Raw genomic sequence first — 10882 nt, 5'->3', positions numbered from 1 at the left:
TATGTCATAAATCANATCCAACATCTTTCATCACAAAGCATCAAGACTTCTGATGTCTTACCCTCTTGGTGCGATTGGACGTAAATCCATCGTCTTATTCTTTTGGTGCGATAAAACTTAAATTTATCGTCTTACCCACAATGAGGCTCAACCTCAAGCCGTCAAAATAATTTAATTTTATCACTTTGATGATCATTAATATGATCGTACATTATAATTACACACAATTGAGATTAATGAATTCTTATAATCGACATTAGTAGTTAATAAATATAGCAATAGATCACATACCTCATATAAAGGTTGAAAACATACCTTTCACTAAATTGTGCTTATTCAATTATTAAAATAAATTATGAAATTCTCTTCCCAATCGATTAAAATTAAACGTATAAAAAGTCAACAAGTCTCTTTAAATACTTACTTTAGATGGTATTTCCAAATCTGTCACATATATAATTATAACATAAAGATAAATCATATCTTGAAGATATAAGAATCTTATTGCATAACTTATGCAAGATCTCTTTAGCACTTTTCCCGTCTTCTTCATAATTCTTTAAGAATAGAACAATCGTGCTGATAACGTGTTATGAAACTATATAAATTTAGAAGAAGAAGAAAGTAGAGAGAAGAGAAAAGATCTTATTCATAGTATATTCAGAATTCATAGATGTTTCACAAATCTTATTTACAATGAAGGAAAACCCTTTATTTATAGGAAAAACCTTACTTGGTCCCCAAGTAGGATTCCTAACCATATCCTACAAGGACTCCACATAATTAGACATTCACTATAATACAAATTGTTTATAACAGTTATATTTATTATTCGTCATACTTTTTTGATATATTTGTCTTTACCATCAAACTTTAGGCACATATTTACTCTTGTACAGTTAAGTATTGTATCACCATTTTTATTAATCTATGTGGCGCCTACGTGGCTCCATGTGTATATCTTATTATAATTAAAATTTTACTTTCTATTTATTGAATTATCCTACCCATTTATCCAATCCAACTGAAATAAAAACCCATAATCTGACTCCAATACCCATTAGCCCATAATTTCTATGTCTATCATCTTGCAACGCTTTGAAGAGGAACGTCAATCACATGTTGATTGAGACTATTTGAGAGAGAAGATCCAATAACAGGTAAGAGTAGTTTTATCATTTAATCTTCTCTTGATTCTTTTTGTATCGTTTTTATTTTTTGAATCTTTTTAAAATCTGGACAAAGGATCTCAAAATCTGTATATATCTTCTTTTATTGCAATTAGGGTTCGTCAATTTTAACATTTATAAACTTAATAATTGTAGAGCTTGTTATTTTGTCTATTTTATATTTTTGTGTATTCTACCTATTTACTTTATGATAGAAATTAGGGTTGTCAAATTTTAATACTTATGGGAATATTGATAATTGTTAGTTTATATTTTTGCCGTTTAGTGGTTCAGATCCTACTGAATAATAGATTTAAACTGAATTGCTGGTTGTATATGAGGTATCAATTTGTTTTTAATGTAATTTTTGTCCCCTAAATAAATGACAGAGTGTAAATATTATAATGTTACTAAAACTCTTTTATTTTTCCATGATTTATGGTCCTTAAATCTGTTACTATTTTGTGATCACATAAGCTCACTTGATTTGAAGTTAAGCTTTGAATCTTTCAATGGAATATTCATATATGAAGTTTATCCACAGTCAAATACAAGCACTACATTATATATTTACATACACGTATTAGCATTATCAAGAGATTGTTTCTTAAAATGCAACCAAAACTACCATCTGCAAGCAATTTTAATAAAGTAAAATTCTAAATTATAACAAAAATAGCTAATAAAGAGAGACAAAGGGAAGAGTCTATCTAATTGTCCAAAGTAACTCTTTTGCAATGTAGCACTTTCTTTTTTTAAAACAAAAGGAAAAATATGTTAGTTTTTTCTCATAACTTTACAAGAATGTACAAGTATTGTACACTACAGTGTTCATAGTAAGTATTTCCTAGCTAATGAATGATCTCATTTATTTGTCATCACTCTACATGTGAAGGAAAAAGAAAGAATTTCACAAATAAATCAGAAAGGGTTTAGGGAAAATTTTAGAAATGGAGACCTCCATTTCTGTTAGTAATCAAAATGGGGAGAAAGAAAAAGAAGATAAAACAATGCACATTTATGCTTATGTTTACTCCATCTGTGAATATTTTCTCTTCCGCCTTACTTTTAAATTCCTAATTTTGGCGTCTACTCTAGCTGTGAAACCAGATTTGTCTTCTGGCTTGCTTTGGTTTGTTGTCTCTTTCACATAGGTTCATCTTAAACGTCTTTTTTATCAGGAAAACTTACATAAATATACTATGATAAAAAATATTTACCATTTATAGCAATAATATTTTTTTTCACCTGACCATTTTTAATTCATTTATAATACAAGTTTAATACATATTACAAAGAACAATTTATTATTCACATATAATACAAGTTTTAATGATAGATAATACATTTATCACACATTTTAATACACTTATAATACAATGTGACAATTTTTTACCAAACAAACATAATATATTTCAAAAACAATTTAATTCAAATATATTGCATACATAATTCACTTTTAATACATATTATAGATTTATAACAATATTGCTATAAATGATAATAAACAAAAAGTATCACTAATATCAGTAATTATTAATGTATTTATTTTTGTAATTTTTCCTTCTTATAATACTTGATTTTTTGAATAATGTTACTTTTTTCCTTGATAAGTAGTACCAGTGATCTAACATTATACTATACAATACCATAAGAAGACAATTAGAATTTGAAAACCATTCTTCAGTAGCCAAATGAACAAATATAGTGATAAAATCTCATATACATCGATGCTTCTTCATTTACGCTATATGCAATGATGATTCTTCTCAAATCTTAATTAGATGAAAAACCTTCATGCGAAAGCCAAAAGCTTATTAAGCTTGATATAAATGAAATAGATGATGATCACCTAAGTTGCTCGTCAATCCTTCAAAAGTACACTACTATACCAAACCATTTACTTAATACACAACATTAACTATAATATGTCATGTACATATCTCTTTTTTTGTTTTGTTTTATAGCATATTAAAGATGACCTTGGTGGATGTAATCTTCAATTACTGTTCAGTTCTTTCATTTTACTTCTGTCCAAAACTTAAAATTGAAGAATTGTCCAGTTCTTATATTACAAATTTGGTCAGAAGTAAAATGAAAGCATTAGACAAGTCTTTCATTCCAGTTCTGGACATTACTAAAATGAAAAAATAGAAATTCATTTTTTTGTTAATTTTTATCTTAGGGATTACTTCAAGCAATGAAGGATGTGTTTCCTGAATCACATCACAGATTTTGTGCGAAACATGTTGAAGCAAACTGGTGCAAAACATGGAGGTCAGAAGAACTGCAGAAGGTATTTTGGTGGTGTTCATGGACCACATATGAGGAAGATTTCAAAGACAAACTCAATATGATTGGTTCTTTAGATAAAAACAACAGCTCAGGAGTTACTGAAATATCCTCCCAATGTGTGGTGTAGAGCTTATTTTGACATCGTGTGCAAGACTATGAAGTGGTGAATAATTTCACAGAATCGGTGAATAAATGGATTCTAGAAGCTAGAGGCAAACCAATCATCAAAATGCTTGAAGAAATAAGAACTAAAGTCATGAACCAATTGAGGAAAAGGGAGGATGAAGTGAGATTATGGGCTACTGAGTTTAGCCCAAAGAGTGTGCAATTGTTCAATGACTACATGAAAATCGCTCAAAAATGTAAGGTAAATTTCAATGGTGATTATGGATATGAGATCACAGAAGGTTGTGATAGGCATACTTTAAATATGATTTTGAAGAGATGTACATGTAGGCAATGGGATCTAAATGGAATTCCATGCCCACATGCAATTTCTGCAATGTTGTACAACAAGTTGGACCCTTCGAGTGAAATGAGTTGGTCGTGTAGAAAGAGGCATTCCTGCGTACCTATAGGCACAAATTGCAACTTGTTAGAAGTGAAAATTTTTGGAAGGTGGATCTACATCAAGCAATGGAACCACGTCACCTAGTGAAGATGGTTGGCGGACCCAAAACTAAGCGGGTCAGAAAAATATGAGGCAATTAAGAGGCAAGGCGAGTGGGCAAGTTCAAGAAAGGGGAGAGTTATGACATATAACAATTGTGGAGAGCCAAACCACAACAGTAAAGGATGTAAAAAGGTAAAATATCTTTAATGTTAATAGCAACTTATTTTTTTCTGAAGTTTTATTTCTAACTTGTATTTCTTACTTGCAATAGCCTGTCAATACAAGGCCAATGAAAATGAGCAGAAAATTAATTGATGAACCTGAAGAGATAAATCTAATAGCACCTCAATTAAGACCAAGCATTTCAAGTCAGATTCCAAATTGAGTTATTTGAAACTTCAAAGCAAAGATCAAGCAAGCCAGATGATACATTGCAACATACCATTCATCCAAATTTGACAATCAACTTCCCAAATCATGATTCAGATCCTACTATAAGGCCAATGATAGTGTCAGAAAACACAATATTCCAAGCCAGGCAAGAGGGACCAATTCCTTCATGAACAAGGATTATAAACTTTGTTGGTGATCACAATGGAGTGAATGTCCCTTCAAATCTTCCCTACTCACCAACCAACCTAACATGGAAGGGAAAAGCTGCTATAACTCAAGGTCAATTGGAGATGCAAAATAGACAAAAAATTAAGAAGCTGAAGCCAAGAAAAGGACAAAAGTGATCTATTGGGTTGAAAACTTTTTTTTGTCATGGGGTTTAATTACTGATTATGATGAACTTTTTAGTTAATGTCTTTTCAGTTTACTCTTTTTTGTGGTAAACGTTGAAGATGAATATCACATTTATCCCACTTTTGTGTATCAAAATATGTGTTTGTATTTGTGCACAAACAAAAAGAGAATTAAATATTTTTCATGCATTAGATTCAGTGTAAAAAGTGCTTTCATAGCCTCAATTAATTACTCTTTTTGTTGTCTAATTCATAAAAGATGAGGCTTAGTCTTATAGTTTAGTATGTATCTCACTTTGCGTAGATACACGTGTGGATTAGTATGTGAGGATTAGTTAGGTGGTTGTGTGGATTGTTTCTCTATTTCATTATATTCTTCAATTTTGATGTAATTATTTTGGCTTGTGTCAAACAAAATACATATAGTTTTGGTTTATTCAAGTAAGACAATTGTCTAAACAGAGTAAGAAGTTCCACATAACAGAGCTCTATTATGTTGAAGTAGTTGTTTGCATGTTTTTTACTGCTTTCATTGTGGTTGTGGTTTCTGCACTCTAGTCAGACTACAAGCTATGCAGAAGGATCATATGGTGATGAACTGGGAATCAAATGTGCAATACAACTACAGCCTTTAACTCCAGAATTCACAAAGCAAGCGTAGTGTAAAATGCGACATAATTTCTTCTCCATTTTTAGTTTTCGTTAAGAAGTTTAATCTGCTTGAAGCATCACATGTAGTAATTGGAAGGGACATATCCAACTATCCTCGACTACACTAACGTTCTAGTAGAAGTTGATAACGATATATTCCCTCTTATATGGAAAAATATAAATGATAATACATTTATATGACTATAGAGCTCTCCAACTTCACATCTGAAACTTCTTGCAAGATTAAACATGAATTTAGTCGAGTAAAAGAATTTCATATTATTTCAGTGGTTTAGCAGCAACATGTTCTGGAAGTTAGGCCTGGTAACTCAATCCCAAACACGTTAACTAATCTAGAGATATCGTGAATCTCCTCTCCCTACAGATACATGTTTTAGGGACTATCAGTCATATTTAGCAGATGAAACTATAAATGAAATATAACTGAAACAAGAAACATGAAAGGTAACCAAAAATATATCGCTTCCCATAATTTTTGTCTGATAAGTTCGGAAAAAAGACCCCAACTGCTTTCTAAAACTTGATGACAGGGAAAACAACTGAACTGTTAATGTTTTGTTTGCAGAATCCCCAACAGAGGAGCTAATGTGTTATGCTATGGAGAAAAAGAATTTAGTTTAAATATTTTACCTCTAAGGTGAATGACTTTTCTCTTTGAAGCGTTGCAGATGGCTATAGAAATTAGGACATAGAAATTAGGGATAATGGGTATTAGAATTGGGTTAATGGGTCTTTATTTTGATTGGGTCGAATTTTACTAAATGAGTCGGATAGTTCACTAAATAAAAAATAAAATTATAATTATAATAAAATATATGCACATGGAGCCACGTAGGCGCCACATAGATTAATAAAAATGGTTATACAATACTTAACTGTACAAGGGCAAATATGTGCCTAAAGTTGGATGGTAAGGGCAAATATATCAAAAAAATATGACGAAGGATAAATATGACTCTTTTCTAAGAGTACAAGGGCAAATATGACCCTACAATCTTCTATTTTTAAAAACACAATTTTCATTCTTGAGATCATTTATTATATTTGTTTTTCTATTATGAAGAATAAGTTTTTAACACACATATTATAATAAATTAATTTAGAATAGTTGTGGATGTAAATTTTAAAAAATATTGCAATCGAAGTTCAAATGAAAGTGACACAAATCTATGACATTAATTTAGCATGTAAGATCAGTTAGTTATTAAAAGAATTGCTACTTTAAAATTCATATTTAGAATATCTCTCTTTTACAAAAATAGAAAATAAATTATGTTAGTAGTTTTTTAATTGATGATAAAGTAGGAGAAATCTTATTATATCACAAATTAAAGAAAATAAAATTTTGACCTTTATTAATGAGCATATTAAGCTATTGCTATGTGGGTGTTATTGAATTAACCAATTGATTACTTATGTTTCGTAATTTGGAATGAGATAAAGGATATATATTGGTGTTTACTTTTCTGATAAGATAAAATATATATAATAATCACAAAAGAATAATAGAATTAAATTAAAAATAAAAGTTAAATAATAAAGTAACCTCTTTTACCAATTTTTCTCTATGGCAATATTATGGTTTTACTTTCATATTTTCATGAAAAAGATACTTGCTTAAAATCAGAAAATAATTTACTTAGGAAATTTTTAAAAATATTTAGTACTTACTTACAAAGAATTTTCATTAAATTTTGTTTGATAGAAAAATCTACAGGATATTAGATTATTGTGCAATTTTTTTTATAATGTCAAATTCAAATAAATTTATATGCACATATTTTATTTTTATTTTTATAGAGACATGGGCCGAGTTAAATAGGTTTATTTATTTTTTAAAAATGATAATTTAATGACATGACATGTGGAGAAGTTTGATGTATTTAAAAAAGACGTTCACTGTATTTAATATTTTTGAGCAAAATATTGATAAGTGAGTGGTACTAACATTTTTAAAAAAAAATTAAAGTGATTAGTGTAGGCAATTTTCAAAACATAAGTAACTGTTTAGGAAAATAATATAAAATTTATGTATCGAAAAAATCCTTAAACATTCAAAATACTTGATAAACTACATGCAAAATACTTGATAAACTAATCTATTCTTTTATAAACAAAGAATAAGGTAACGATTTTAGTTAAGTAAATTTATTATTTAAAAAGGCTCAATGACATGGACTGAAGTGTTTATTATTTTTAGGCAAATAATAAAAGTTAAATGATATTTTTATATTAAATAAAATAAAAATGAACTTAACGATAATTTTCAATACTTCAATTACCATTTAGAAAAAGAAAAGGGTATAAAATATATTCGAATTAATGAAAGTGGTATAAAGTTATATTTCGTTCATCTATTGATTCCTAAACACCTTTGTTATCCACCTTTGAGTCTACCGTTGATCATTTTTATAATGAATAATCATTTAAAGTAATTTTTTGATAATTTTTTAAAATATATGACAATCATCTATTGATATATTTTAAATTATGTTGATGTAGTATGCAGCAAATACAACATACACTAAAAAATACCTTAATAACAAAATGGCTCATTCCTAATTATAACCTATCCAAATTAATTATGGTCATCCCAATCTAACTTAACCCAATAACTGAGCTGCTTCGCGTGGTAGATATATAAAATATGACCAATTGCAAAAAGAAATAAATTCCTAAGTACAATTAGCGAAATCATTATTCATAATGAGGGGTAAAGAAAAAAATAAAAAAGTTATATATTTTATAATAAAATATTATAGTAATAAGAATTTTATGTCATCGATCAACTACGAATACAAAAAGCTTTAAAAATTTGTGAAAGCTAGTAGAGAGATTTTTTCATCTTGAAAATAAGAGTTGGAAAATTAAAACACCATGTATCTTCTGTAATAAACTGTATCCAGAGGAAATTTCATAAATAATAAAGAGATTAAATTTAATAAGTTTCTTCAGCTACAGTTTGTCTACTTATATACAAATTTGTATCTATACAATTACGAATTTATCAAAACTTAACAAAATCAAATGTATCAACAAATCATATACAAACTGAATAATTATATAGAAATTATGAATTATGTAGTTATGATTTTTTCATAACTTATACAAATCAAATGTTTCAAAAAAAAATATATATATATATATATAAATAAGGTAAGTATATACAAATTCTAGATTTATTCAATAAGGAACTGAATTATACAAATTGTGGACGTGGTTAACGTAAATATAATTGTATATTAGTGGCGAAAAGAAATTTCTTCAAATTATAACTATGTAAAGAAAATTAACTAGTATATATTTACTTTTTTCCTGTTGGATATGTAGCAAGAATTGATGGGAAATAGAGGAAAGGAGAGGAATTTGATAATGTTGAGAACTTGAAGAGTTGGGAACTTGAAAAGTCCTCTTATGCTTTAATGAAAAGACATTTGTCCCTCATATGTAATGAAAAGAAAAATAGGAGAGTTTAAAAACAGAAACACTCCTATGAATTGTTAAAAGGGTTGGAAAGAGGGACCCCCCTCGCGCCGTCGTCGTCGGTCGCTCGCTTCGGCTTTGGCAAATGATCGAGAGATTATTTTTTTGGACAAATTTTGTTTTAAATTATTTATTTAATTAATTAAATGGCCAAAAAAAATTTGAATTAATTAGTTGATAACAAAAGTTATAATTAACCGAAATGTTTCAACTTTTTAGTTGACCTGACCAGACTCGGATCCGCGCGTGACCCATTTTATTTGAACTTTTCCGTTTTATTTAAATTTCCCGCCATGACTGTTCTGAAAGGTTGCACTTTCAGGAACAGTCAGTACCATTTGAAAGGTTGCAAATTTCATTAATGGTCGTGTCAATTCTGAAAGGGTTGAAACCTTTCAGAACATATTCTTCTTGCATATATTACCACTCATTCTTCAAAATATTTTTTAACAAATTTTCTGATCTTCTTCTTCTTCTTCTAAACACATTTTTCTTCGTTACTTTTCTATTGTGGATTGATTCGCTGACAGTAGATTTTTTTGTATCTACACTCTGCTGATTAAGATCATTTTACCCTGGGAGGTTATATTCCAAATCAAACCTCGGATACTAGAGGGAATAATTTCCTTAAGGGGACACTGTGAGTTCAGTGGACTTGATCTTTTTCCAATTTAAAAAGTTATTTTAGATTCTGGTACATTTTTACAGATTTAAGTATTTTCTGAATTATATTTCTGTTCATCTCGCTTACTGGTTCTATAAATTTCAGTTACTTCGTGTTTCTGAACAATTTATTACAATCAGTAATTTCTGGTTTTGATAACACAGATTGAAAACAGTCTTAAGGAAATTATTTTTTTAAAAAAAAAATCTGTGTTTCTAGTGGAGACAAAAATCTTCGTGATTTTATACTCCTTTAAGTCTGCAATTATAATTTATTGCTTACTAAGATTGTAACAATTTTTGTTTATCAAAAATGGCAAACAATGGTGTTACAGTGGCTGTTGCAGCACCAACCCGAACTGTTGTACCACAAGCAGAGAAACTGGGTAAATTCACAGGTGTGAATTTCAAAGGATGACAACAACGAGTATTTTTCTGGCTTACCACTCTTGGTCTGCAGAAATTTACAAGTGAAGATACTCCAGTTCCTGCTGATGATATGCCAGACAGAAAAATTCATGATTATTAAAGCATGGAAATAGGCAGACTTCCTATGTAAAGGCTACATTTGAGTGCTTTAGAGGATGACTTATATAATGTCTATAGTGCAATAACAACTTCAAAAGAGTTGTGGGATGCACTTGAGAAGAAATATAAGACAGTAGATGCATGCTTGAAAAAATTTGTGGTCGCAAATTTTTTAGACTATAAAATGGTAGATAGTAAAACTGTTGGATCACAAGTGCAGGAACTTCAACTTATTCTCCATGATTTGATTGCTGAAGATATGGTAGTAAATGAAGCTTTTCAAGTGGCTGCAATGATCGAGAAGTTGCCTCCTTCGTGGAACGATTTCAAGAATTATCTAAAGCACAAGCGTAAAGAAATGAAGCTTGAAGATCTTGTGATTCGACTCAAGATTGAGGAAGATAACAAAAACACCGAAAAAAAGTTGCATAGGAGTTCAACAATCATTGGAGTTAATATTGTTGAGGAAGCTCCTACCAAAGACAAAAAGAGAAAGTGTAACAACCTGTTTAGTAGGTCCGAGCAGTAAAATTATTTTGAAAATAACTGACTGAGTCGACGGATCAGGCGACGGACCGTCATGGTCACAACGGACCGTCGAGGGTCTTCGTTCCAAAACACTTCAACTCTGAAATCTGGGTACTGAGATTGGCTCTCTGATCTTCGCGACGAAACTGCAGGACGGACCGTCGCAGATACGACGGGCCGTCACA

General features: G+C 29.8%; 1 long non-coding RNA gene across 1 annotated transcript; it reads left to right on the top strand.

The window, feature by feature from the left end:
* Window positions 1-1023: 1023 nt before the first annotated feature.
* Window positions 1024-5052, top strand: LOC107012260. Its single transcript, XR_001456011.2, has 3 exons — window positions 1024-1160; window positions 3355-4269; window positions 4349-5052. It is a non-coding gene; the product is annotated as an uncharacterized LOC107012260 (long non-coding RNA).
* The last annotated feature ends 5830 nt before the right edge of the window (window positions 5053-10882 follow it).

This window comes from Solanum pennellii, chromosome 1 (assembly GCF_001406875.1).
Source record: "Solanum pennellii chromosome 1, SPENNV200".
Classification (NCBI taxonomy): Eukaryota; Viridiplantae; Streptophyta; class Magnoliopsida; order Solanales; family Solanaceae; genus Solanum; species Solanum pennellii.
This window is presented reverse-complemented; position numbering and strand designations above follow the sequence as displayed.